A 26,059-nucleotide genomic window follows, 5' to 3' on the forward strand; every position below is an offset into this window, starting at 1 on the left:
GGAAGAACAATATTGCCCCCCCTCTTGCTTCACCTTAGATCCGAAGGAGGTCGATCAATTGTTCAAGTGCCCTGCCGGAATCAAAGTTAGTTCCGGATACTGTGGGAAGATAAGCAGATATCTGGACACTAACAAAAAAGGTTCAGTGGGATGAAGTCTCACGACTGTCATGTGATGATGACGCAGTTACTCCCGGTTGCACTTAGAGGGATTATGGTCACACATGTGCGTGAGACGCTTACTGACCTATGCCACTTATTTGATGCTATCTCTCGAAAGTTGATCGGTGTGAAGCAACTCCATAGGCTACGGGAAGAGATTGTTGTCATACTAAATGAGCTAGAGATGTACTTCCCGCCCGCGTTCTTTGATGTCATGGTGCATCTATGTGTCCACATCATGGACGACATCATCGACCTAGGGCCGACATTCCTGCACAGCATGATGCCGTTCAAGAGGATGAATGTGGTCATCAAAGGATTCGTTCGTAACATGTCCCATCCAGATGGAAGCATAGCCCAGGGATATCTAACCAAAGAGTGCATCTCTTTCTATGAGAGTTATCTAGTAGGCACCGAAGACCCTATTGTTGGTTCGCCCGTCAACAAGCACTATGGAAGGCTCGAAGGCGAAGGTCACACCAATGGTCATAGGGATGTGAATGTGTTACGCTCGGGCCGACAAAATGACCTTGACAGGGCAAACTTAGAAGTGCTACAACACCTAGATGTGCTAGAAGATTTCGTGACACTGCACAAAGAGACCATCACAAAGAAGTACTGTGACCGTGGGGTGCAAAGGACGGAAGCTGACGTTATTAGAGAGCACAACTCCACTTTCTTGCGTTGGTTCAAAGAGCGAGTTCTGGCTAATACCCCGGAAGAGGGCTGTCCGAACGGAACGCTCATATACGCCTTAGCACATGGCCCGTCGCCCAACCTCGCGACTTATCAAGCATACGATATCAACGGATACACGTTCTACACGGAGGAGAAAGATATAAACAGTGATGACCAAAACTCAGGGGTGACGATGGAGGCCATGATCGGGAATGTAATTGAAAGATATTATGGAAGGGTCGAAGAGATATGGGAGCTTAACTACTCTGGATTGGATAGCGCGATGATGTTCCGTGTCAGATGAGCTAAGAATGTACAAAGAGAAAACCGACATTTCACTACCATGTGTATACCTGACTCCGATAGCGGTACCGTCAACGCCATCGCCAAAAATGAGCCATGGGTACACGCTAAACACGTGACACTATGTTTCTTCATAACTGATCCGATCAATCCCAGCCATGTTGTCGCGAGGAGAAGCAAAAGGAGCATCGCCGGAATGGATGGAGTCGCCAACGAGGAAGACTACGACCAGTACGATGATCCGATGAGGGAGGATGATGCTGATGATGACGAAACATACGTCAAAAGTAGAATGAAGACTACATTACCTACGAAAGATCGTAATCCCTGGAGAAGGAAAAGTCACGACCATGGGTAATTATTCTACAATGAACAAAAGAGGGAAGAAGATCAGTCTTAAGCGTTGTCGACGCCCAAGCTGACAAACTAATCCACAAATTTTGTGTGTGTCTATTTTGTATACCGCCGTTAGCGGTCAAATGATGTAATATATATTATACTAATTATTATCCAGAGGGTAACAGTGGTATTGCTCCAACGACAGACCAAATTAAAGGAAGGAAAGTGCAAAAGAAAGATAAGAAAAAGAAAAGTGCAAACGAAAGAAAAAGAAAAAGAAAAAGAAAGGAAGTTTTGCAAAATGAAATGAAAGAAAAATAAAAAGGAACTAATAAGTTGTGGAAAATGAAATGAAATAAAAATAAAAAAAGAAGGAAGTTTGTGGAACATGAAAAGAAAAAGAAAAAGAATAATTAAAATAAGAGAAATAAAAATAAAATAAAAAGGAAGGAAGTTTGTGGAATATGAAAAAGAAAAATAAAAATAAAAATATAAAAAGAAAAAGAAAAATCAAAAGAAAAATAAAAAAAGAAAAAGTTAGCAGTAGCGCGTTTTGGCTTGGGCAGCGCTATAGCTAACTTATCTATAGCGCGTTTTGCCAAGACGCGCTATAGCTAAGAAAAATAAAAATAAAAAGAAAAATAAAAAAAGAAAAAGAAAAAGTTAGCAGTAGCGCGTTTTGGCTTGGGCAGCGCTATAGCTAACTTAGCTATAGCGCGTGCTAAGTTGCCTACAGCATCGGTCCGCTAGCTCCTATCTCTTTCCTCTCTCTCACTCTCGCCGCGCGCTCGTCGATCCCCTTTTCTCTGAGAGATCCCACGCCACCGCCGACGCCGCACCACCCACGCCGCCGCCGCCGCCGGACTCGACCTCAGCCCCAACCCCGATGCCACCACCGACCCCGACCCCGACCCCCTCCCGCTCCAGTACGGCCCCCGCCCCCTCTTCCTTCCTCTCCCAGGCTACTCGCGTGCTATAACCCCCTCCCCGGGCTCCGTGCGCTGCCGTTGCCACTGTCTCTCCTGTAGCCCGCTGCCGCCGCGCCCTAGGGCGGCCTCCGTGCCGCAGCTTAGCGTCGATGTGGGCGTCCCTGATGCCTCCACCCCGTCCCTGAGTCTTCGGTGATTGATCTAGTGACATATGCGCGAGCTTTTAGTCAGTGATCTACTTCACGAATTTGGGGAGTGTGCCGACGCCCGGTGGCTGGTCTCCTGTCTTCATGAATTTGGGTGGATTGATTTAGTGCTACTCAACGCTTGCTATGCAATGTGCTGGGTTTTCCCACACTCCAGTTTTAGATTTTGCTCCAGTGTTACCCTTCGGTTATTTCCATCTATCTAATAATATATACTTAATGCTGAATCTGGCTCAACTTGTTATAATCTTTCTCAAACTTTAGATTTCGATTTTTGCAGATCGACCCGACCCCCTCAACCCCGGTGACCCTACCACGACACTGACGTCCTCAACCCCGACGACGACCCCCTCAGCCCCGGCGACCCCGACGCGCGGTGAGCCACCCCCTCCCTCTTCTTGATCCTCAGAATAGGTAGCTAATTTGATAGCATATCAGTCCCATTTTTTCTACTCTTATTGTGCATTTGCAGGTATTCTTAGTCATATGCTAGTGATTAGCAATTTCTGCATTTATCATGAGCTAACAAATACTAGTGTTTACATCTCATATTCATATGCAGATGTTCTAGCAGTGTAGAGTTGTGCATCCATGTCTAGACTACAAGCCTTTTGCAAGCTATGTTGAACCTCATGATGTACTGAACTAGCATCTATCGATCGCTGCAGAAAGCAACAATCATTTCCGCTTACGGTATCAGCAAGATCATGCATAAGATCATACTAGTGTTTCTACAAATATGAAAGATTGCACCAGTGCCAGTTTGAATGTTAGATAGCCCATAGTGCCAAGATAAATCTGTGTGTTATTTTACTGGAATGTATGGTGTGCCACAGTGGCATATGGTACTGCTCACGCTACACTGTGATGAAAAGTACCACTTTTGCTATGGTAAATTGGTAGTGCAGATGGTAGTGAAATGCTACTCCAGCACATAGTGCTTATTGTCATTTGCAGGGAAACCGATTGCGAGTGACCTATGTTTTGCTGGAAACGTTCATTCATTTCCATTTCGGCAAATTTCAGGCGCTCTATATGTGCACTTTCTAGCAAAGGTCATGCCGAAATTTTTCGTGAATTTCGGCATGACTTGTGCTAGAAAGTTGGACATATCAAGTGCTCGAGATTTGTCGCGACGGTAATGAAACGACATTCAGGCAAAACAAAGGTCACTTTTTTGTCATTATTCACTTTATTATATAAAGCTCGATAATTAAACGACTACAACATTGAACCCTAGGAAACATGACCGACACCGATGAGGCCGGAGGTTCTCAGTCCCAATTAGGTCGAGCACACGCCTACCTCGACTTTCTAGCGGATCAGGAGAGACAACAAGCTGGGTGTCAGGACCCCCTTGTCATGACGGAGGACGATGGTGGTGGCACTGGCGCCGACACTGATGCCATCAACGACACCGGCACAGAGACTGGCGCGATGATGTTGCTAACTACAGCAAGGAAGGTGGGACCTCCCAAGCCAGTGAAGGAAAGAAGGAAAAGAGGAAACAATGCCCAAATGAGCTCGACAATGGAAGACTGGCGGTCACGGCTGATAACCCACAAGTATAGGGGATCGCAATAGCTTTCGAGGGTAAGTATTTAACCTAAATTTATAGATTCGACACAAGGGGAGCCAAAGAATATTTGAAGGTATTAGCAGTTGAGTTGTCAATTCAACCACACCTGGAGATTAATTATCTGCAGCAAAATGATCAGTAGCACAGTAGTTTGATAGTAGTGACAGCAGCAACGGTAATAGTAACAATGATAGCAATAATTTTGTAGCAAGTGCAACAGTGATGATAGCAGTAGTAACGTAGCAGAAACAATATAAGATAAATTTGTAGGCATTGGATCGGTGACTTGTTGGATGATATTCATCATGTGACAGTTATAACCTAGGGCGATACGGCACTAGCTCCAGTTCATCGATATAATGTAGGCATGTATTCTATAAATAGTCATACATGCTTTATTAAAAGAACTTGCATGACATCTTTTGTCCTACCCTCCCGTGGTAGCAGGGTCCATATTGGAAACTAAGGGATATTAAGGCCTCCTTTTAATAGAGAACCGGAACAAAGCATTAACACATAATGAATTCATGAACTCCTCAAACTACGTCCATCACTGGGAGTGGGCCTGGTTGTTGTCACTCCAGGGTTGCCGGATCATAACCGTAGTAGGTGACTATAACTTGCAAGATCGGATCTAAAACATGGATATAATGATGAATTCATAAACGGTTCAGATCTGAGTTCATGGCACCCGGGCCCAAAGTGACAAGCATTAAGCATGGCAAAGTCATAGCAACATCAATCTAAGAACATAGTGGATACTAGGGATCAGGCCCTAACAAAACTACCTCGATTACATGATGAATCTCATCCAACTCCTCACCTACCAGCGAGCCTACGAACGAATTACTCACTCCCGGTGGGGAGAATCATGGAATTGGCGATGGAGATTGGTTGGTGATAATGAAGAACGAAGATCCCCCTCTCCGGAGCCCCAAACGGACTCCAGATCTGCCCTCTCGAGGAAGAACAGGGCTTGGCAGCGGCTCCGTCTCGTGGATCGCGATAATTCTTTCTCCCTGATTTTTTTCCTGGAATAATGTGAATTTATAGTATCAGGGGGTCATCAGCGGGGCCACCAGGTGGGTACAACCCACCTGGGCGCGCCAGGAGAGGGGGGCGCACCCTGGTGGGTTGTGCCCAACCGAGGGCCCCTCTCTGGTGGGTCTTGGCTCTAGAAATTCTTATTATTGATATAAATAATCCTCGCAAAGTTTCGTTCCATTCCGAGAACTTTTATTTCTGCACAAAAACAACACCATAGTAGTTCTGCTAAAAACAACGTCAGTCCGGGGTTAGTTTCATCCAAATCATGCAAATTAGAGTCCAAAACAAGAGCAAAAGCGTGAGAAAAAGTAGATACATTGGAGACGTATCAACTCCCCCAAGCTTAAACCTTTGCTTGTCCTCAAGCAATTCAGTTGATAAACTGAAAGTGAGAAAGAAATACTTTTACGAACTCTTTTGCTCTTGTTTGCATAAACAAGCTTAAACAACACCCAGGTTTTCAGACAACATTACCACTAACCATGTCAACAATAACTCTTAATGATTATAATGACTCATATCAATGACATAATCAACTAGCGAGCAATAATAAGATATCTCAAACAGCAACATGTTGTCAAAACAACCATGATATAATATGACAATAGTGGTATCCCGCTAGCCCTTTCTGAGATCGCAAAACATAAATGCAGAGCACCTCCAAAGTTCAAGTAGCGACTAAACATTGTAATTCATGGTAGAAAAGATCCAGTCATGATGCAGCCAACATTAGCTATACACAATGCATAAATCAAGACATATGTGCTCTACTCAGTTTCTAGCGCGTGTGTTTAGAAGGTGGTGGCACAACATAAAAGTAAATAGATAGTCCCTTCGCTGAGGGAAGCAGTGATTTGAAGAGGTGCCAGAGCTTAATTTTTAAAACAGAGATAAATGATATTTTGGGACATGCACCCTTCTCATTCACATCACGACCATCAGTTATCAACATCTTCCATGCTAAGCACGCTAGTGGTGGTCCCCAAGCGGAAAGTAAAGGTTTTGACTCCATTGGGAGTTTTTGTTTGATTATTCAAGAGATGAACTCTTTTCCATATTTGCAATTTGGGACTGGGCATCCCTAATACCGCCCATTTGCTCGTGCGATGGCAAGTGAATAAACACTCGACCTAGGGATAACATGCTTAGCACGGAAGATATCGACCATCTCCTGTCATTCCATGAACGATCCAGGCACACAAAAATGATAAATTTTTAGAAGTTTTTAGAGGTGGCACATGGAAATTTACTTAGGACGACAGGGTAACACCGCATATAGGTAGGTATGGTGGACTCATCTGGAATAATTTTGGGTTCATGGTTTTGATGTACAAGCAGAATTCCCACTTAGTACAGGCGAAGGCTAGCAATTAAGATTGGGAAGCGGCCAGCTAGAGAGCAACAACGATCATGACCAGGCATTATGCATACGTAACATTGGACACTAGCATGAGTAGGATATGAACACCATGAACATAAATATCATAGAGGCTATGTTGGTTTTGATTCAACTACATGCATGAACATGTACCAAGTCAAGCCACTCGAACATTCAGAGAATGATACCATATCATCATACTACATCACAATCATTTTAACGCTATGTTGCTATCCAAGATAAATCATTATCAACTCCCAGCTACTTATGCATGTAATGAGAAACTATAATCTCTAATTGTCATTGCAAACATGTTTAATCATAATGGGCTGAAGCCTGGATACTAGGTTAAACATATTTACACAGACAGAACAAGTCGAGTTCATGCCAGTTTCTCTTTGCCACGGCCAGCTCATCGAATGTCGTCGTTATTGCCTTTCACTTGCACGACCGAACGATATGAAAATAATAATAATGCATGAGTGCCATGGACTAATATGGAATCTGCAAACATTTTATTCAACAGGAGAAGACAAGGTAAAATGGGTTCTTTATTAGTTCAACAATTATTCATATGAGAGCCACTCAACATTTTCATCGTGGTCTTGTCCTCCGTACAACTCGAATAAAAAGAAAAGGAATTCAGAGGAACACACTGAAATATTTTTGGAGTTTTTGGTTTTCTTCAACAAGCAAATAGAAAGCAAAAACGAGAAAAACTATTTACAAGGGAAAGCTCCCAACAAGCAAAAGAAGAACAAGGAAATCCTTTTGGATTTTCTTTTTAGTGCTACTACTAAGAATGCATAGAAAGTAAACTAACTACAACCAATTTTTTTGGTTTTTCTAAGGTTTTCAAACTCACAAGAAGAAAGCAAGAAAGTTAAATTAAGCATGGATGATACAATGAAAAAGTGTGAACATCGACAACTGGAATAAGTGGACATGAATGTAATGTCGGTGAGAAACATGTACTCCCCCAAGCTTAGGATTTTGGCCTAACTTGGTAATCAATCAGAAGCCTGGATAGTAGTTGGGGTATTGAGGAGTGGATATCCATTGGTCCCATTGCTGAGGCTCTTCCTCCTCCTTTGCAGGAACCTGATCCTTCCGGTAGGCGATGATGTCCGCAGGCATAATCCTGTATCCGCCCCTGGCAACAGAATCAAACAAAGCAGGAGCATGCAATGGAATAATATCATGAGTTTCAATGCTAAAAACCAAGTTATAAGGAATAGGAATGTCAGGAGAATCATTGTCAGTCAAATGGTGGTGATCCATGGCTGCGCGGTCTAGGTAAACCTTGGTCAGAGGGTGATCATGAAGGCGTATCTCAACCTCGAAGTGAGCCGCCAAACGAGTAGCGAAAATCCCATGATGTATCTTACCCTTGGATTTATTAATATGAAGGCGACGCGCCACAATAGCTCCCAAGCTATAAGTGCTGTCGCCCTCTAGTGCACGGCATAAAACAGCAAGGTCTGGTGAACTGAGTGCACCCACCTTCTCTCTAGCAAGCAAGCATTTTGCAATGAAAAGAGCAAAGTAATGAATACCAGTAAAATGCAAGCCATCGACAGTGATAGCTGACACCCCTCTCTCATCTCCCACCGTCAAGGTACGATAAAACGCCTCAAACTCTGCCAGCCTAGGCTCAGCTAAACTCCCATCAGAAGGGATCATGCATATGTTACAAAATTCAGTAAGTGGTATCTGATGGGTTTCAGCATATAAATCAAACTGCACCTCAGGAGGATTATTCCTAGGAAAGAAAGTAAAACTTTGAACAAAGATGTTTGTGAGGAGATGATACTGTTCACATTCAGATGCGATGAAGTCGGTGAGGCCGACATTAGCAGCATATTGTGTGAACTCCTGAAGGATTCCAGCCTCTTCCATGAACGGGGTGTGCGGCCATTCACACGGCCGTACTTCCGCCAACCTCCGAGGATGGAGATCACTGTCAGATGACTCCCCAATAAAACCCTTGGAGTTCTTCTTGGAACCAAACTTCCTAAAGATATTCATCTTTTTCCTATGAACAAAAATTCTGAAATTTTTAGTCCATAAATTTTTCTCAACAAAACTTTACAAAATTGGTAGCAACTACTCATAGGGATACATAGAAGCCATAGCAAGCATTCAAACTACTTAGAACTCTAAGAATTCAATATGCAAGCCCATCTATAACAGCACCAAGAGTAACTAATTATTCAAAATATAAACCACTAAAACAAAAACTAATTGGACAAACGGTGGAGTCACATACCAAGCAACAATCCCCCGAAATAGTTTCAGAAACGGAGCTTCGAGCAAAGAGATCGAAATCCGCGGGTTTGAGAGCAAGAACGCGGGAGAGAGAGCAAGAGTGATTTTTTTCTGGAGGTAGGTGACAATGTGGGCTAAAGAGAGAAGTGAGGGGGCCCACGTGGGGACCACAACCCCCCAGGGCGCGCCAGGTGGTGCTGGCGCGCCCAGGTGGGTTGTGCACACATGGTGCACCTCCCTCTGGTAATTTTTGCACAAAAAATTCTTAAATATTCAAGGAAAAATCATATAAAATTTCCAGGGCATTCTGAGAACTTTTATTTTTGGGTCAGTTTTTATTGCACGGGAAATTCAGAAAACCGACAAAACATGGCATTTTATTTTATTTAACTAATAAAAACAGAAAACAAAAGGTAGGGACAGAAGGTAGTGCTTACTAAATTCGTCAACTTCATACCGTTCAAAAATGATGCATTAATAAGGTTGATCAAGTCTTATTAACAACCACTTTCGATTGGCATGAAACCGAAGAACTTTCGTAAATCACTAAGTTACCTCAATGGGGATATGAATTTCCCCAACAATAAGCATTTCATATTTCTTTTTGACAGTAGGTAGAGGTATTTGAAAACTTCCAATGGTGATTGTCGGAGATTTTTCAATAACATTAATACCATTCACTTGGAATTATTTCTTCGGAAAGTGCACCGTATGCTCATTACCATTGATATGAAAAGTGACCTTGCTTTTATTGCAATCAATAACAGCCCCTGAAGTATTCAAGAAGGGTCTACCAAGGATAATCGACATGTTGTCGTCCTCGGGCATCTCAAGTATAACAAAGTCAGTCAAGATAGTAACATTAGCAACAACAACGGGCACATCCTCATAGATACCGATAGGTATGGCAGTTGATTTGTCAGCCATTTGCAAAGATATTTTTGTAGATGTGAGTTTTGCTACCTCTTGAGCACTGCGTTGGTTTTCCCTTGAAGAGGAAAGGGTGATGCAGCAAAGTAGCGTAAGTATTTCCCTCAGTTTTTGAGAACCAAGGTATCAATCCAGTAGGAGGCCACACACGAGATCCTTGCAACCAATGCAATAAAGGGGTTGTCAATCCCTTCACGGTCACTTACGAGAGTGAGATCTGATAGATATGATAAGATAATATTTTTGGTATTTTTGTGATAAAGATGCAAAGTACAATAAAAGGCAATAAAAATAGCTAAGTGTTGGAAGATTAATATGATAGAAAATAGACCCGGGGGCCATAGGTTTCACTAGTGGCTTCTCTCGAGAGCATAAGTATTACGGTGGGTGAACAAATTACTGTTGAGCAATTGACAGAATTGAGCATAGTTATGAGAATATCTAGGTACGATCATGTATATAGGCATCACGTCCGAGACAAGTAGACCAACTCCTGCCTGCATCTACTACTATTACTCCACACATCGACCGCTATCTAGCATGCATCTAGAGTATTAAGTTCATAAGAACAGAGTAACGCTTTAAGCAAGATGACATGATGTAGAGGTATAAATTCATGCAATATGATATAAACCCCATCTTGTTATCCTCGATGGCAACAATACAATACGTGCCTTGCTGCCCCTACCGTCACTGGGAAAGGACACTCCAAGGTTGAACCCAAAGCTAAGCACTTCTCCCATTGCAAGAAAGATCAATCTAGTAGGCCAAACCAAACTGATAATTCGAAGAGACTTGCAAAGATAACCAATCATACATAAAAGAATTTAGAGAAGATTCAAATATTGTTCATAGATAAACTTGATCATAAACCCACAATTCATCGGTCTCAACAAACACACCGCAAAAGAAGATTACATCGAATAGATCTCCAGAAGAGAGGGGGAGAACATTGTATTGAGATCCAAAAAGAGAGAAGAAGCCATCTAGCTAATAACTATGGACCCGAAGGTCTGAGGTAAACTACTCACACATCATCGGAGAGGCTATGGTGTTGATGTAGAAGCCCTCCGTGATTGATGCCCCCTCCAGCGGAGCTCCGGAAATGGCCCCAAGATGGGATCTCACGGGTACAGAAGGTTGCAGTGGTGGAATTAGGTTTTTGGCTCTGTATCTGGTAGTTTGGGGTACGTGGGTATATATAGGAGGAAGAAGTACATCGGTGGAGCAACGTGGGGCCCACGAGGGTGGAGGGCGCGCCCTGGGGGGTAGGCGCGCCCCCCTACCTCGTGCCTTCCTGGTTGATGTCTTGACGTAGGGTCCAAGTCCTCTGGATCACTTTCGTTCCGAAAATCACATTCCCGAAGGTTTCATTCCGTTTGATATTCTTTTTCTGCGAAACTCTGAATTAGGCAAAAAAACAGCAATTCTGGGCTGGGCCTCCGGTTAATAGGTTAGTCCCAAAAATAATATAAAAGTGCATAATAAAGCTCAATAATGTCCAAAACAGAATATAATATAGCATGAAGCAATCAAAAATTATAGATACGTTGGAGACGTATCAAGCATCCCCAAGCTTAATTCCTGCTCGTCCTCGATTAGGTAAATGATAAAAACAGAATTTTTGATGCGGAATGCTACTTGGCATAATTTCAATGTAATTCTCTTAATTGTGGTATGAATATTCAGATCCGAAAGATTCAAGATAAAGGTTTAATATTGACATATAAGTAATAATACTTCAAGCATACTAACTAAGCAATTATGTCTTCTGAAAATAACCTGGCCAAAGAAAGTTCATCCTTACAAAATCATATAGTTTAGTCATGCTCCATTTTCGTCACACAAGAATGCTCTCATCATGCACAACCCCGATGACAAGCCAAGCAATTGTTTCATACTTTAGTAATCTCAGACTTTTTCAACTTTCACGCAATACATGAGCGTGAGCCATGGATATAGCACTATGGGTGGAATAGAATATAATGATGGGGGTTATGTGGAGAAGAAAAAAAGGAGTAAGAGTGCGAAAGGGTAAGAGTGCGATGCAGGGTACCGAAGAGGCTAGCAATGATGGAAGGGTAAGAGTGCGTATAATCAATGGACTCAACATTAGTCATAAAGAACTCACATACTTATTGCAAAAATCTACAAGTCATCAAAAACCAAGCATTACGCGCATGCTCCTAGGGGGATAGATTGGTAGGAAAAGACCATCGCTCGTCCCCGACCGCCACTCATAAGGAGGACAATCAAAGAACACCTCATGTTTCAAATTTTTTACATAACGTTTACCATACGTGCATGCTACGGGACTTGCAAACTTCAACACAAGTATTTCTCAAATTCACAACTACTCAACTAGCACAACTTTAATATCACTACCTCCATATCTCAAAACAATCATCAAGCATCAAACTTCTCTTAGTATTCAAACACACTCATAAGAAAGTTTTTTTACTAGTCTTGAATACCTCACATATTAGGATCAATTTCCCAATTTAAGAAAATTACCATGCTGTTTAAGACTCTCAAAATAATCTAAGTGAAGCATGAGAGAATAATAGTTTCTATAAAACAAAACCACCGCCGTGCTCTAAAAGATATAAGTGAAGCACTAGAGCAAAAACTATATAGCTCAAAAGATATAAGTGAAGCACATAGAGTATTCTAATAAATTCCGAATCATGTGTGTCTCTCTCAAAAGGTGTGTACAGAAAAGATGATTGTGGTAGACTAACAAACAAAGACTCAAATCATACAAGACGCTCCAAGCAAAACACATATCATGTGGTGAATAAAAATATAGCTCCAAGTAAGTTACAGATGGAAGTAGACGAAAGAGGGGATGCCTTCCGGGGCATCCCCAAGCTTTGGCTTTTTGGTGTCCTTAGATTATCTTGGGGTGCCATGGGCATCCCTAAGCTTAGGCTCTTGCCACTCCTTGTGCCATAATCCATCAAATCTTTTACCCAAAACTTGAAAACTTCACAACACAAAACTTAACAGAAAATCTCGTGAGCTCCGTTAGCGAAAGAAAACAAAACACCACTTCAAGGTACAGTAATTAACTCATTCTTTATTTATATTGGTGTTAAACCTACTGTATTCAAACTTCTGTATGGTTTATAAACTATTTTACTAGACATAGATTCATCAAAATAAGCAAACAACACATGAAAAACAGAATCTGTCAAAAACAGAACAGTCTGTAGTAATCTGTAACTAACGCAAACTTCTGGAACTCAAAAAATTCAGCCAAAATAGGAAGACCTAGATAATTTGTTTATTGGATAACAGCAATTGGAGTCAATATTTTATCACGTTCTGGTGATTTTTAACAATTATTTTCGTGAATAGAAAGTTTCTGGAATTTTCTGCAAGATCAAATAACTATCATCCAAGAAGATCCTATAGGTTTAACTTGGCACAAACCCTAATTAAAACATAAAAACACATCTAACCAGAGGCTAGATCAAAGATTTATTCCTAAACAGAAGGAAAAAGCAAAAACTAAAAAATAAAATTGGGTTGCCTCCCAACAAGCGCTATCGCTTAACGCCCCTAGCTAGGCATTGAAATTTCAATGATGCTCACGTAAAAGATAGTAATTGAAACATAAAGAGAGCATCATAAAACATGTGAAAATCACATCTAAGTCTAACATACTTCCTATGCATAGGCTTCTTATTGGCAAAGAAATTATCAAGGCAAGCAAAAACTAGCATATGCGAGGAAGCGGAAAGAAACAATAGCAATCTCAACATAACGAATTCAACAATATAGCTATCACAAAACATATTCTTGACACAATCCACATGTATGCAAAGTTGACACTCTTCCAAAATAGTGGTATTAACATTAACTAAAGTCATGACCTCTCCAAACCCACTTTTATCAAAAATACCATAAGATTGAACATTCTCCAAATATGTGGGATCTAAAGTTGACACTCTTCCAAACCCACTTTCATTAACATTGCAAACACTATTATCAATCTCATATTCATCATGGGGCTTAAATAAATTTTCAAGATCAAAAGAAGAATCACCCCAATCATGATCATTGCAACAAATAGTAGTCATAGCAAAACTAGCATCCCTAAGCTTGAGGTTTTGCATATTATTAGCACAATTGACATCAAGAGAATTTATAGTAAAATCATTGCAATCATGCTTTTCATCGAAGTGATCATCAAGTATGGGTGCAATAGCAATGATCTCATGTTTAACATAAGGAACTATAGCAAATTCATCTTCATAAATATTGACATCATGGCCACAAGAATAGCAAGCATCATGTTCATCAAGGGATATTTCAATCAAATCATCGGGATCATAGTTATCTATAGACTCATGCATATCATTATTTTCTTCCTTCATAGATTCATGCAAAATATTAGCCTCTTCTTGGACAGCGGAGGAGTCCTCAATATATGGTTTAACATAGGCATTGGAAGCATAATTATCATAACAATATTTAAGTATGGCAAAATTTTCAGATTTTTAAAGAGTAGCATCATACGTTTCAATCAAAGAAGCAATTTCATAAGCACCCTTAAAAGCAACAAATTCTTCAATTTGTTGAATATCATAGTAATTATAAACACCCTTAGTATACGAGGATACGATTCCATTATCACTAAACTCACATTGGTAGGGAAGGTGTTTCTTAAGGTTTTCAGAGCAACAAGTAAAATCATAGATTTCACAAAGATTCCAAGCATAACACATCAAACTATTTATATGATACCATAAGAGCTTCCCTTTTCCAGACAAACGATGACGCACAAAATGAGCATGATCATCTAAAGATTTCCCATCAACTACGCTAGTTGGGGTTTCAGCACGAGCACATAAGTATCGAAGATGATCCAAGTGGAACACTTTAAGTGGATCCATAACAATAGATTTTTAGCAAGCAAAGATGCAAGCAAATAGAAGGCACATGGTAACACAAGCAAACAATAGATCTGGCAAGAAAAAGGCAAATGGAAAGAGAGGGCGAATAAAACGGCAAAGGTGAAGTGGGGGAGAGGAAAATGAGAGGCAAATGGCAAATAATGTAATGCGGGAGATAAGGGTTTGTGATGGGTACTTGGTATGTTGACTTTTGCGTAGATTCCCCGGCAACGGCGCCAGAAATTCTTCTTGCTACCTCTTGAGCACTGCGTTGGTTTTCCCTTGAAGAGTAAAGGGTGATGCAGCAAAGTAGCGTAAGTATTTCCCTCAGTTTTTGAGAACCAAGGTATCAATCCAGTAGGAGGCCACGCACGAGTCCCTCGCACCTACACAAACAAATAAATCCTCGCAACCAACACAATAAAGGGGTTTTCAATCCCTTCACGGTCACTTACGAGAGTGAGATCTGATAGATATGATAAGATAATATTTTTGGTATTTTTGTGATAAAGATGCAAAGTAAAATAAAAGGCAAGAAAACTAGCCAAGTGTTGGAAGATTAACATGATAGAAAATAGACCCGGGAGCCATAGGTTTCACTAGTGGCTTCTCTCGAGAGCATAAGTATTACGGTGGGTGAACAAATTACTGTTGAGCAATTGACAGAATTGAGCATAGTTATGAGAATATCTAGGTATGATCATGTATATAGGCATAACGTCCGAGACAAGTAGACCGACTCCTGCCTGCATCTACTACTATTACGCCACACATCGACCGCTATCCAGCATGCATCTAGAGTATTAAGTTCATAAGAACAGAGTAACGCTTTAAGCAAGATGACATGATGTAGAGGGATAAATTCATGCAATATGATATAAACCCCATCTTGTTATCCTCGATGGCAACAATACAATACCTGCCTTGCTGCCCCTACTGTCACTGCGAAAGGACACCGCAAGATTGAACCCAAAGCTAAGCACTTCTCCCATTGCAAGAAAGATCAATCTAGTAGGCCAAACCAAACTGATAATTCAAAGAGACTTGCAAAGATAACCAATCATACATAAAAGAATTCAGAGAAGATTCAAATATTGTTCATAGATAAACTTGATCATAAACCCACAATTCATCGGTCTCAACAAACACACTGCAAAAGAAGATTACATTGAATAGATCTCCACAAGAGAGGGGGAGAACATTGTATTGAGATCCAAAAAGAGAGAAGAAGCCATCTAGCTAATAACTATGGACCCGAAGGTCTGAGGTAAACTACTCACACATCATCGGAGAGGCTATGGTGTTGATGTAGAAGCCCTTCGTGATCGATGCCCCCTCTGGCGGAGCTCCAGAAAAGGCCCCAAGATGGGATCTCACGGGTACAGAAGGTTGCGGCGGTGGAATTAGGTTTTTTGCTCCATATCTGGTAGTTTGGGGGTACGTGGGTATATATAGGAGGAAGAAGTACGTCGGTGGAGCAACATGGGGCCCACGAGGGTGGAGGGCGCGCCTTGGGGGGGTAGGCGCGCCCCTACCTCGTGCCTTCCTGGTTGATGTCTTGACGTAGGGTCCAAGTCCTTTGGATCACGTTCGTTCCGAAAATCACATTCCCAAAGGTTTCATTCCGTTTGGACTCCGTTTAATATTCTTTTTCTGCGAAACTCTGAAATAGGCAAAAAACAGCAATTCTGGGCTGGGCCTCCGGTTAATAGGTGAGTCCCAAAAATTATATAAAGGTGCATAATAAAGCTCAATAATGTTCAAAATAGAATATAATATAGCATGAAGCAATCAAAAATTATAGATACGTTGGAGACGTATCAAGTTTATTCAAGTCAAGTCTTTTATATAAAGAGAAAGGCATAACACTAACACCAGCTCCTAAATCACACAAAGCAGTTTTCACATAATTCTTTTTAATAGAACAAGGTATAGTTGGTATTCCCGAATCTCCAAGTTCTTTAGGTCCTCCATCTTGAAAAGTGTAATTAGCAAGCATAGTGGAGATTTCAGCTTCTGGTATTTTTCTCTTATTTGTGATGATGTCTTTCATATACTTTGCATAAGGAGGCATTTTCAAGATATCAGTCAAGCGAGTACGCAAAAAGACTGGCCTCAACATTTTAGTAAAGCATTCAAATTCTTCATCGTCATTCTTTTTAGTTGACTTGGGTGGAAAATGCATAGGTTTTTGAACCCACGGTTCTCTTTCTTTACCGTGTTTCCTAGCCACAAAGTCTCTTTTTTCATATCTTTTATTTTTAGGTTGTGGATTATCTAGATCAACAAGTGGTTCTATCTCAACATCATTATCTGGTTCTTTTTCATTGGGTTGAGAGTCTTCATGAACCTCATCATTATCTTTTTCATTATCACTAGGTGAGTGTTCATTATCAGATTGAGTTTCAGCATCTGAGATAGAAGTTTCATTTTCATTATCAGGAGGTTTCTCTATTTCAGGTTCACTAGAAGTATGCAAAGTCCTATCATTTTTCTTTTTCCTTTTCTTTTTAGAAGGACTAGGTGCACTAGTGTTAGCTCTTTGTGAATCTTGTTCAATTCTTTTTGGGTGGCCCTCAGGATAAAGTGGTTCCTGAGTAATTTTACCTCCTCTAGTTGCAACTCTAACAGCAAAGTCATGCATATTATGATTCATTTCATCAAGTAATTCTCTTTGTGATTTAGCAACTTGTTCTAACTGAGTTTGAACCATAGAGGCATTTTTCCAACACCTCTAACATCATTTGAGACTCTAAATAACAAGTCACTCAAGCGAGCAATCATATCAGAATTATATTTCAATTGTTTCATAACATTTCCATTGAAGTGATCTTGTTTTCTAATGTAGTTTTCAAACTCATAAAAGCATTGACTAGGATGCATATTGTGAGGGTTATCATTTTCATTGAACTTCATAAGAGAATTTACAACTACCACCTTAGGCAGTGGTGGTGTATTAAGCCCATGTATTTCTTCAATAGGAGGTAATTTTTTAACATCCTCGGCTTTAATACCTTTTTCCATCATAGATTTCTTTGCCTCTTGCATATCTTCAGGACTGAGATATAATATACCCCTCTTCTTTGGAGTGGGTTTATCCAATCATCATAATTTTTCAATATATTATTCAATAATTCTTTAGCCTCTCAACAAGTTCGTTCCCTGAAAACACAACCAGCACAACTATCTAGGAAGTCCCTAGAAGCATCGGTTAGTCCATTATAGAAGATATCAAGTATTTCATTTTTCTTAAGAGGATGATCAGGTAAAGCATTAAGTAACTGGCAAAGCCTCCCCCAAGCTTGTGGGAGACTCTCTTCTTTAGTTTGCACAAAGTTAAATATTTCATGTAAGGCAGCTTGTTTCATATGAGCAGGAAAATATTTTTCAGAGAAGTAATAAATCATATCCTGGGGACTACGCACACAACCAGGAGCAAGAGTATTGTACCAAGCTTTAGCATCACCCTTTAATGAGAAAGGAAATAATTTGAGAATAAAGTAATAGCAAGTTTTCTCATCATGAGTAAAAAGGGTGGCTATATCATTCAACTTAGTAAGATGTGCCACAAAAGTTTCAGTTTCATAACCATGGAAAGGATCAGATCCAACCAAAGTAATTAACTCTGGGTCGACATAGAATTCATAATCCTTATCAGCAGTACAGATAGGTGAAGTAGCAAACTTAGGATCACATTTCATTCTACCATTGAGAGATTTTTCTGTATACTTGCATAGTAATTTCTCTAGATCATCTCTATCATTGCAAGCAAGAATATTTCTAGTTGCTTCTTCACTCATAACATAACCTTCCGGTACCTTAGGCAATTCATATCTAGGAAGGCTAGTTCTAGCAGGTGTTTCAGGAGTTTCAGTTTCAAGCTCATCATCAGATTCAACAACATCATGTTGTATAACTCTAGCAATTTGTTTATCAAGAAAATCACGAAGTGGCACATCATCATTATCAAGCAAGGTACTAGCATCATCATAAGCATCATGCATAGTAGAAGTAGCATCATCAATAACTTGCGACATATCAGGATTAATAGCATGTGGTGGTGTTGCAAGTTTACTCATAACAGAAGGTGAATCTAAAGCATAACTGGATGGCAGTTTCTTACCTCCCCTCGTACTTGAGGGAAATATCTTTGGTTTATGATCCTTCAGATTCTTCATAGTGATAATATGATAATAATCCCAAGTGACTCAACAAATATAGCTATGCTTCTTGGGCTTCTTGGGCATGACGTGATGCGCGTGATGAAGAATCTTTGTTTGAACCTACTAGGATTCTTGGGCATGTATGGGAAGAGAAAATATACATCGGAGGCACAGGAGGATCAGCAACGTATGAACGAAAAATGCGGCATGCAACCAAAGTAGTATCAAGGTCCAGCCAGCTACGCTCTTACCAAATAAGAGAAGGAAATCTTTTTTGAATGCCTGAGCAGTATGAAGGCCCCATCTGGTTTCTCGTCGAATATAAAGGGAATAATAAATATGGCAGAAAAAAATCCAAAACCTAAAGTCTCATGACTACCACGTGATTATGACGCAATTACTTCCGCTTGCATTGAGGGGGCTTCTACCGGAAAATGTTCGATTAGCCATTGTGAAGCTATGTGCATTCCTCAATGCAATTTCTCAAAAGGTAATCGATCCTGAAATCCTACCAAGGTTACAGAATGTTTTGGTCTGATGTCTTGTCAGTTTCGAGTTGGTGTTCCCACCATCCTTCTTCAATATTATGATGCACGTCCTAGTTCACCTAGTCGAAGAGATTACCATTCTGGGACCTGTATTTCAACACAATATGTCCCCCTTTGAGAGGTTCATCGGAGTCTTAAAGAAGTATGTTCGTAACCGTGCTAGGCCAGAAGGAAGCATCTCCAAGGGCCATGAAACAGAGGAGGTTATTGAGTTTTGTGTTGACTTTATTCCTGACCTTAAGCCGATTGGTGTTCCTCAATCGCGGCATGAAGGGAGACTGAGCGGAAAAGGCATGCTAGGAAAGAATTCAGTAATAAGTATGGACGGGCATTCTTTCACTCAAGCACACTACACAATTCTATAAAATTCCACCTTGATGGCTCCGTATATCGAGAACATATGGATATTGTACGCTCCAAGAACCCGGAGCAGTCTGACCCCTGGATTAAACGTAAACACATGGAGACTTTGGCAGTTGGTTGCAAACACATCTCATGAATAACACCACTGTTGGAGATGAGTTGTACTTGTTGGCCAAGTCACCATCTTCGACTATATTGACTTTCAAAGGGTACGAGATAAATGGGAATACATTTTACATGATCGTCCAAGATAAAAAGAGCACCAACAAAAATAGTGGTGTCCGCTTTGATGCAACAAACAACAATAGGAAAAGGACACATATTATGGTTACATAGAGAAGATATGGGAACTTGACTATGGAGCTTCTTTTAAGGTCCTTTTGTTTCGGTGCAAATGGATTAATCTGACAGGAGGCGGGGTAAAAGTAGACCCACAGTACGGAATGACAACAGTGGATCTCAACAATCTTGGGTACATAGACGAACCATTCATCCTAGCCAATGATGTGCACTACTGCAGGATGATGCTAACGCTACACTACGATCAGAGACCCTTTCACGAAACTGTGAGCGATGCACTAATCGCAAACGGGGATTAAAAAACCCGTCAAAAAAGGTGCAAAACGTTTGCGATGAGGATGCATCAAACACGGTTCAGATTTTAGTTGCGTGTGCGATGCAGGGCATATTGTTCAGTTCAATGAACTGTTTGTGATGATGAGGAACAAAAGAAACGGGTAGCCAGATGAAGGTGTGTGTGATATACAACAAACGGTTCACTCGGATGAACTGTTTGTGATTAGGCAACACAAAAGAAATGGTCAGCCAGATGAATGTGTGTGCGATATACGAATGCGGTTCACTCGGATGAACTGTTTTCTTTGAGCCAAGAGAACAGAAACGGTTCAATATAACAAGATGAGTGTGATACGCGGCAAACAGCTCTGTAATCAGAAATGTGTGCGAAGATCAATAATAACACAGACGATTGCTGCTAATAAGTCGTGTGTGTTGTGGGCAAACGCTTGGTGGTATACAATTGTCAGCGATTGATGAAATCATCACCGACGGGTTCCCCAGTAGGGTCCGTTTGTGATGTCATTGCACACAAAACAACAGCATATGTACTTATAACTTATAAGGACTTGATTCCATAAACAGATTGAACATCGAATTACATATGTGGCTAGTACACACATGACCTTTGCACACATGAAAGTACGTTCCAAAATGCCTAGGAAACTCAAATGATGTATAAAAAGGCAAAACGAACCGTGAATAATTTCATATTTTTAGGATGACACTACTATATATAGTTGCATGTTTCCTTTGTAAAATAAATCAAGGCGGGAAGAGACAGTGTATGTTGTTTCGCACACATAGGTGACAAGGTCCCTCTCAGAACCATGAGCCTTTTTGAGAGAAGCTCCGGTTTGTAAGAAGTTTGTACCAAAACTTGTCCCAAATTGGACTAATTTTTTACCACGACATGTTGCTGCTATGTCATAACACCATGCCAAGTTTCATGATTTTGAGGCGAGTTTTGGATTTACAGTAGTTTTAAAACCAGGTTTCTCAATGTTTGCTGTCGAGTCGGCACCTCCCTAGATAGGATTTTTCCTTGTGGGTCCCAAATGACAAGTCCAAATCTGTCACTACCATGCTACTTTTCTTATTAAGAATTACAGCCCATTTGGTGTGCTAGCTGAAAATAAGTTTGTGGGTGCTGGTGGGTGCTAAGAACTTGCGGGTTTTGTAATGAACAAAGATCTCGAGGATCCCACGAGAGTGATATTCTTTCCATATGTTGTGAATGCTTATAATATTTATGTCTTAATGAAAGAAATGGCAAGCCATTGGCCAAGTATGAAAGAAAATATGGGTCAAAACCGAGTTGAAAAGGGAAACAATATCTAACTCTAGCTTATAAACAGTACAAAAGCACGGGGATTGATTGCTCATCAGGTTTAGACAAAATCCAGATTGAACAAGACAATGACATCTAGCTCAACCAAAGTTTTCGGCAGTCACAATCAAACGGATCGGTCTGATCCATGAAATCAAGATCGTTGGCCAGAAATTCTACTGGTACATGATGACAAGCTGTTGTAAATAGAAGCCGAGCATGATCAGAAGCCCTTAGGTCCACCTGAAAGTTCTTTTTTATGTTGTTCAACACTTGCAGCCGTAAGAATTTTCTTGTCGAAAAACTTAATCCTCACGGACAATAGTGCCCTCGCATTCAACATGAAGAATGTGACAAAGCTAGTGTTTGCATTGTTGGATGCATATCCTTCCAGTGTTACTATCTTCAAACGAATGTCATGAGATCTGAGAAAATCCCGGTGCTTCTTGAACCATCGATTGGTTATACCTTTTTCTCCATGTGTTAGTGCCTAAATAGAGATGAAGATTGAAAACAGTTAATGTCTAAAAAGAGTATGTTGAAAGAGTGATAGCTCAACGATTAATTATAGTACATTATATATGGGCTTTCAGTGTGTGTGAAATCATCACCTTTATATACAAATTCTCCACACATGGAAAGCATTGCAGCAAGCCAATAATCGTGTTGTAACGCCCGGATAATTAAGCTACAGTGAAACTCTGCTAATTATGCCACTTCACCTCCGTTACTGCTGCTAATCTCGCGTTAGTTCAAAACCGGTTCAAAAATCAAATTCAAAATATGGCAAACGATAAAAGTTTTCAAACATCAAAACCAAAATGTTTGGAGTGTGCCAAATAATGCCTAGGTATTTAAGGTGAAGGAAACACACTTTTACAGAATGCATAAATATTTTAAATTGAATTAAAACAAAAAAGGAAAATGAAATAAAGAAAAGAATAAAACCAGAAACAAACAAATACAAAAAAATAAAAGGCAGCCAACCCCCAGGCGGCCCAGCTCACAGCCAGGCCGGCCCACCTGGCCCATCCGACTGACCCAGCCCACTCCCCGTTCCCCCGGTCGCTCTCTCCCCTTCCCTGTTCCCCCGACCAGGGTCAGAACAGGGGCATGTCCCCGCCCGACCGCCACGCCGGCATCAACGCCGGGAGGGGATAAGGCCACCACGCCCCCGCCTCCTCGATCCCATCTCCCACTCACCCCCGCTCTCCCTCTCGGCCCCTGCGCCTCCCCTCCCCTCAGAATCACCTCGCCGCTTCTCCTTCCCCATCGCATCCGAGCACCACCGCCGCCATGGCTCTGGCCTAACCATGACCACCGTGCCCACCTCGCCGCCCCACTGTGTCTCCAAGGGCTGCCGTCGTCCGCTGCTTCGACTGGTGCACCGCGTTGGAGTTCGGAGCCACCACAACGCCCACGACGCCGCGGTCTTCCTCCTCTCCTCCGACGAGCTTCGCCGCCGCTCTTCACCAACTCCGGCGATGCCCTCTGCTGCTACTAAACCCCCAAGGGCCATCGTGTGTGCTGCTCGGTGAGCCCCCGCTTCCTCCCCGTTTGCTCTCTCGCGCGCCCTAACTAGCTGCCGCCGAAGCACCCGGATGCAGCGCCGCGGAACTCGTCGCCGACGAGTCTCCGGTGACCAAATAGTCATGGGCCAGTGCCGGTTGCACTCACCGCGCCCCGTAGATCCTCCCCAGCCTCTCCGTTTGTTCGCTAGCTCCCCGTAGCTCTGATCTTCTCGAGCTCCCGTACGCGTCGCCGCTCGCGCTCGTCGCCGACAGCCGCCCGGTGACCCTTTGGTCCCGGGCTCGTGCCGTTGTGCTCGTGCGCGCACGTAGGCCTCGCCTTGCTCTCCGGTTTGCCCGAAGCCGCCCCGTATCATCGTTGTTGTTGCTCGCCCGGAGCACCTCGCCGCCGGCGAGCTCGAAGCGCTCACCCCCGTCCGTTCCAACACCTCTAGCCACCACCGTTCGATGCGCGATGCCGAGCCTCGTCGAACGCATCGGGCCACAGCCCAGCAGACCCCCTGTGCGTGAAATCCGCGCCCCTCCCAAGCCGCGCAGCCGCGTTTGGCTTGCCGGAGTCAGCTCCGGCGCGTCTTCGGCCGGTGTCCGACATGGCGCCGCGGGTCCCACCGCCTGGGCCACTGACTGGTGGGCCCAGGGCCCCCCTTTCACCAGTTGACTTGGGTCAACGCTGACGTGGCCGCCCCCTGTGTCTATGACATGTGGGTCTCGTATGACGTGGCCGCCCACTAGACCCACATGTCAGATTTGACCCAGTCAACCGCACTGTTGACTGATGACCTCAACATTGCATCATGATGACATCATCAGACACTATTCTGGATAATGTTAGAATTAAATAGATAAATAAATTCAGAAAATGATTAAAACTTTAGAAAAACATTGAAAATAAACCGTAGCTCAGATTAAAATGTTTTCTACATGAAAGTTGCTCAGATCGACATGACGAATCCGCATACGCATCCCGTTCGTCCGCCACACATCCCTAGCATAGCAAACTTGCAAATTTCCACCTCCGGTTCATTTGTCCGAAAACGCGAAACTTCGGGGATACTTTCCCGGATGTTCCCCCCTTCGCCGGTATCACCTACTACCGCGTTTGGGCACCCCTAGCAACGCTCATTGTCATGTCATGCATCGTCATGCATATGTTTGCATTATATTTATTGTTTCTTCCCCCTCTTCTCTCGCTAGACTCCGAGACCGACGCCGCTGCTACCCAGATCGACTACTGCGTTGACGACCCCTCCTTCTTGCCAGAGCAACCAGGCAAGCCCCCCTGATCACCAGATATCGCCTATTCTTCTCTCTACTGCTTGCATTAGAGTAGTGTAGCATGTTACCGCTTTCCGTTAATCCTATCCTGATGCATAGCCTATCCTTGCTACTACTGTTGTTACCTTTACCTGCAATCCTACATGCTTAGTATAGGATGCTAGTATTCCATCTGTGTCCCTACATTCTTGTCCATCTGACATGCTATACTATCGGGCCGTGATCACTCGGGAGGTGATCGCGGGTATATACTTATATACATAATATATGATACCTATGGTGACTAAAGTCGGGTCGGCTCGTAGAGTACCCGCGAGTGATTCACGGATTGGGGCCGAAAGGACGTCTGTCCCGACGGCCCTCCGAGTGGATCTTTGTGGCGGAGCAATAGGGCAGGTTGAGACCACCTAGGAGAGAGGTGGGCCTGGCTCTGGTCGGCGTCCGCGGTTACTTCGTAATAACATGCTTAACGAGATCTTGGTATTTGATCTGAGTTGGGTCGTTGACCTTATACGCACTAACCACCACGTGGGACAAGATGTGGGCAACCGGCGTCGTGGTATCAGCCGAAGCCTTCGTGACGTCAGCGACTGAGCGACGCACGCCGGATTGGACTGGACCGCCTGCTCTTGTATTAGGGAGGCTAGGTCTGCTTCCGGCCGCCCACACAACATGCAGGCGTGCAATGGGCGATGGGCCCAGACCCCTGCGCCATAGGATTTAGACCGACGTGCCGACCTCTCTGTTGTGCCTAGGTAGGGCTGCGACGTGTTGATCTTCCGAGGCCGGGCATGACCCAGGAAAGTGTGTCCGGCCAAAGGGGATCGAGCATGTCAGGTAATGTGGTGCACCCCTGCAGGGAAGTTTATCTATTCAAATAGCCGTGATCTTCAGTAACAGGGCGACTTGGAGTTGTACCTTGACCTTATGACAACTAGAACCGGATACTTAATAAAACACACCCTTCCAAGTGCCAGATACAACCCGGTAATCGCTCTCTAACAGGGCGACAAGGAGAGGATCGCCGGGTAGGATTATGCTCTGCGCTGATACTCGTGAACTTACCATCTACTCTCTTCTACATGCTGCAAGATGGAAGCTGCCAGAAGCGTAGTCTTCGATAGGATTAGTTATCCCCCTCTTATTCTGGCATTCTGCAGTTACGTCCACCGATATTGCCCCTTTACATAGATACCCATGCATAAGTAGTGGAGATCCTTGCTTGCGAGTACTTTGGATGAGTACTCACGGTTGCTTTTCTCTCCCCCCCTTTCCTTTCTTCCTGGTTGTCGTAACCAGAGGTTGGAGCCCAGGAGCTAGACGCCACCGTCGACAACGACTCCTACTACAGCGGAGGTGCCTACTACTACGTGCAGGCCAATGATGACGACCAGGAGTAGTTTAGGAGGATCCCAGGCAGGAGGCCTGCGCCTCTTTCGATCTGTATCCCAGTTTGTGCTAGCCTTCTTAAGGCAAAATTGTTACTTATGTCTGTACTTTGATATTGTTGCTTTCGCTGACTCGTCTATGATCGAGCACTTGTATTCGAGCCCTCG

The sequence above is a fragment of the Aegilops tauschii genome, chromosome 2 (genome assembly GCF_002575655.3).
Source record: "Aegilops tauschii subsp. strangulata cultivar AL8/78 chromosome 2, Aet v6.0, whole genome shotgun sequence".
NCBI classification, from domain to species: domain Eukaryota; kingdom Viridiplantae; phylum Streptophyta; class Magnoliopsida; order Poales; family Poaceae; genus Aegilops; species Aegilops tauschii.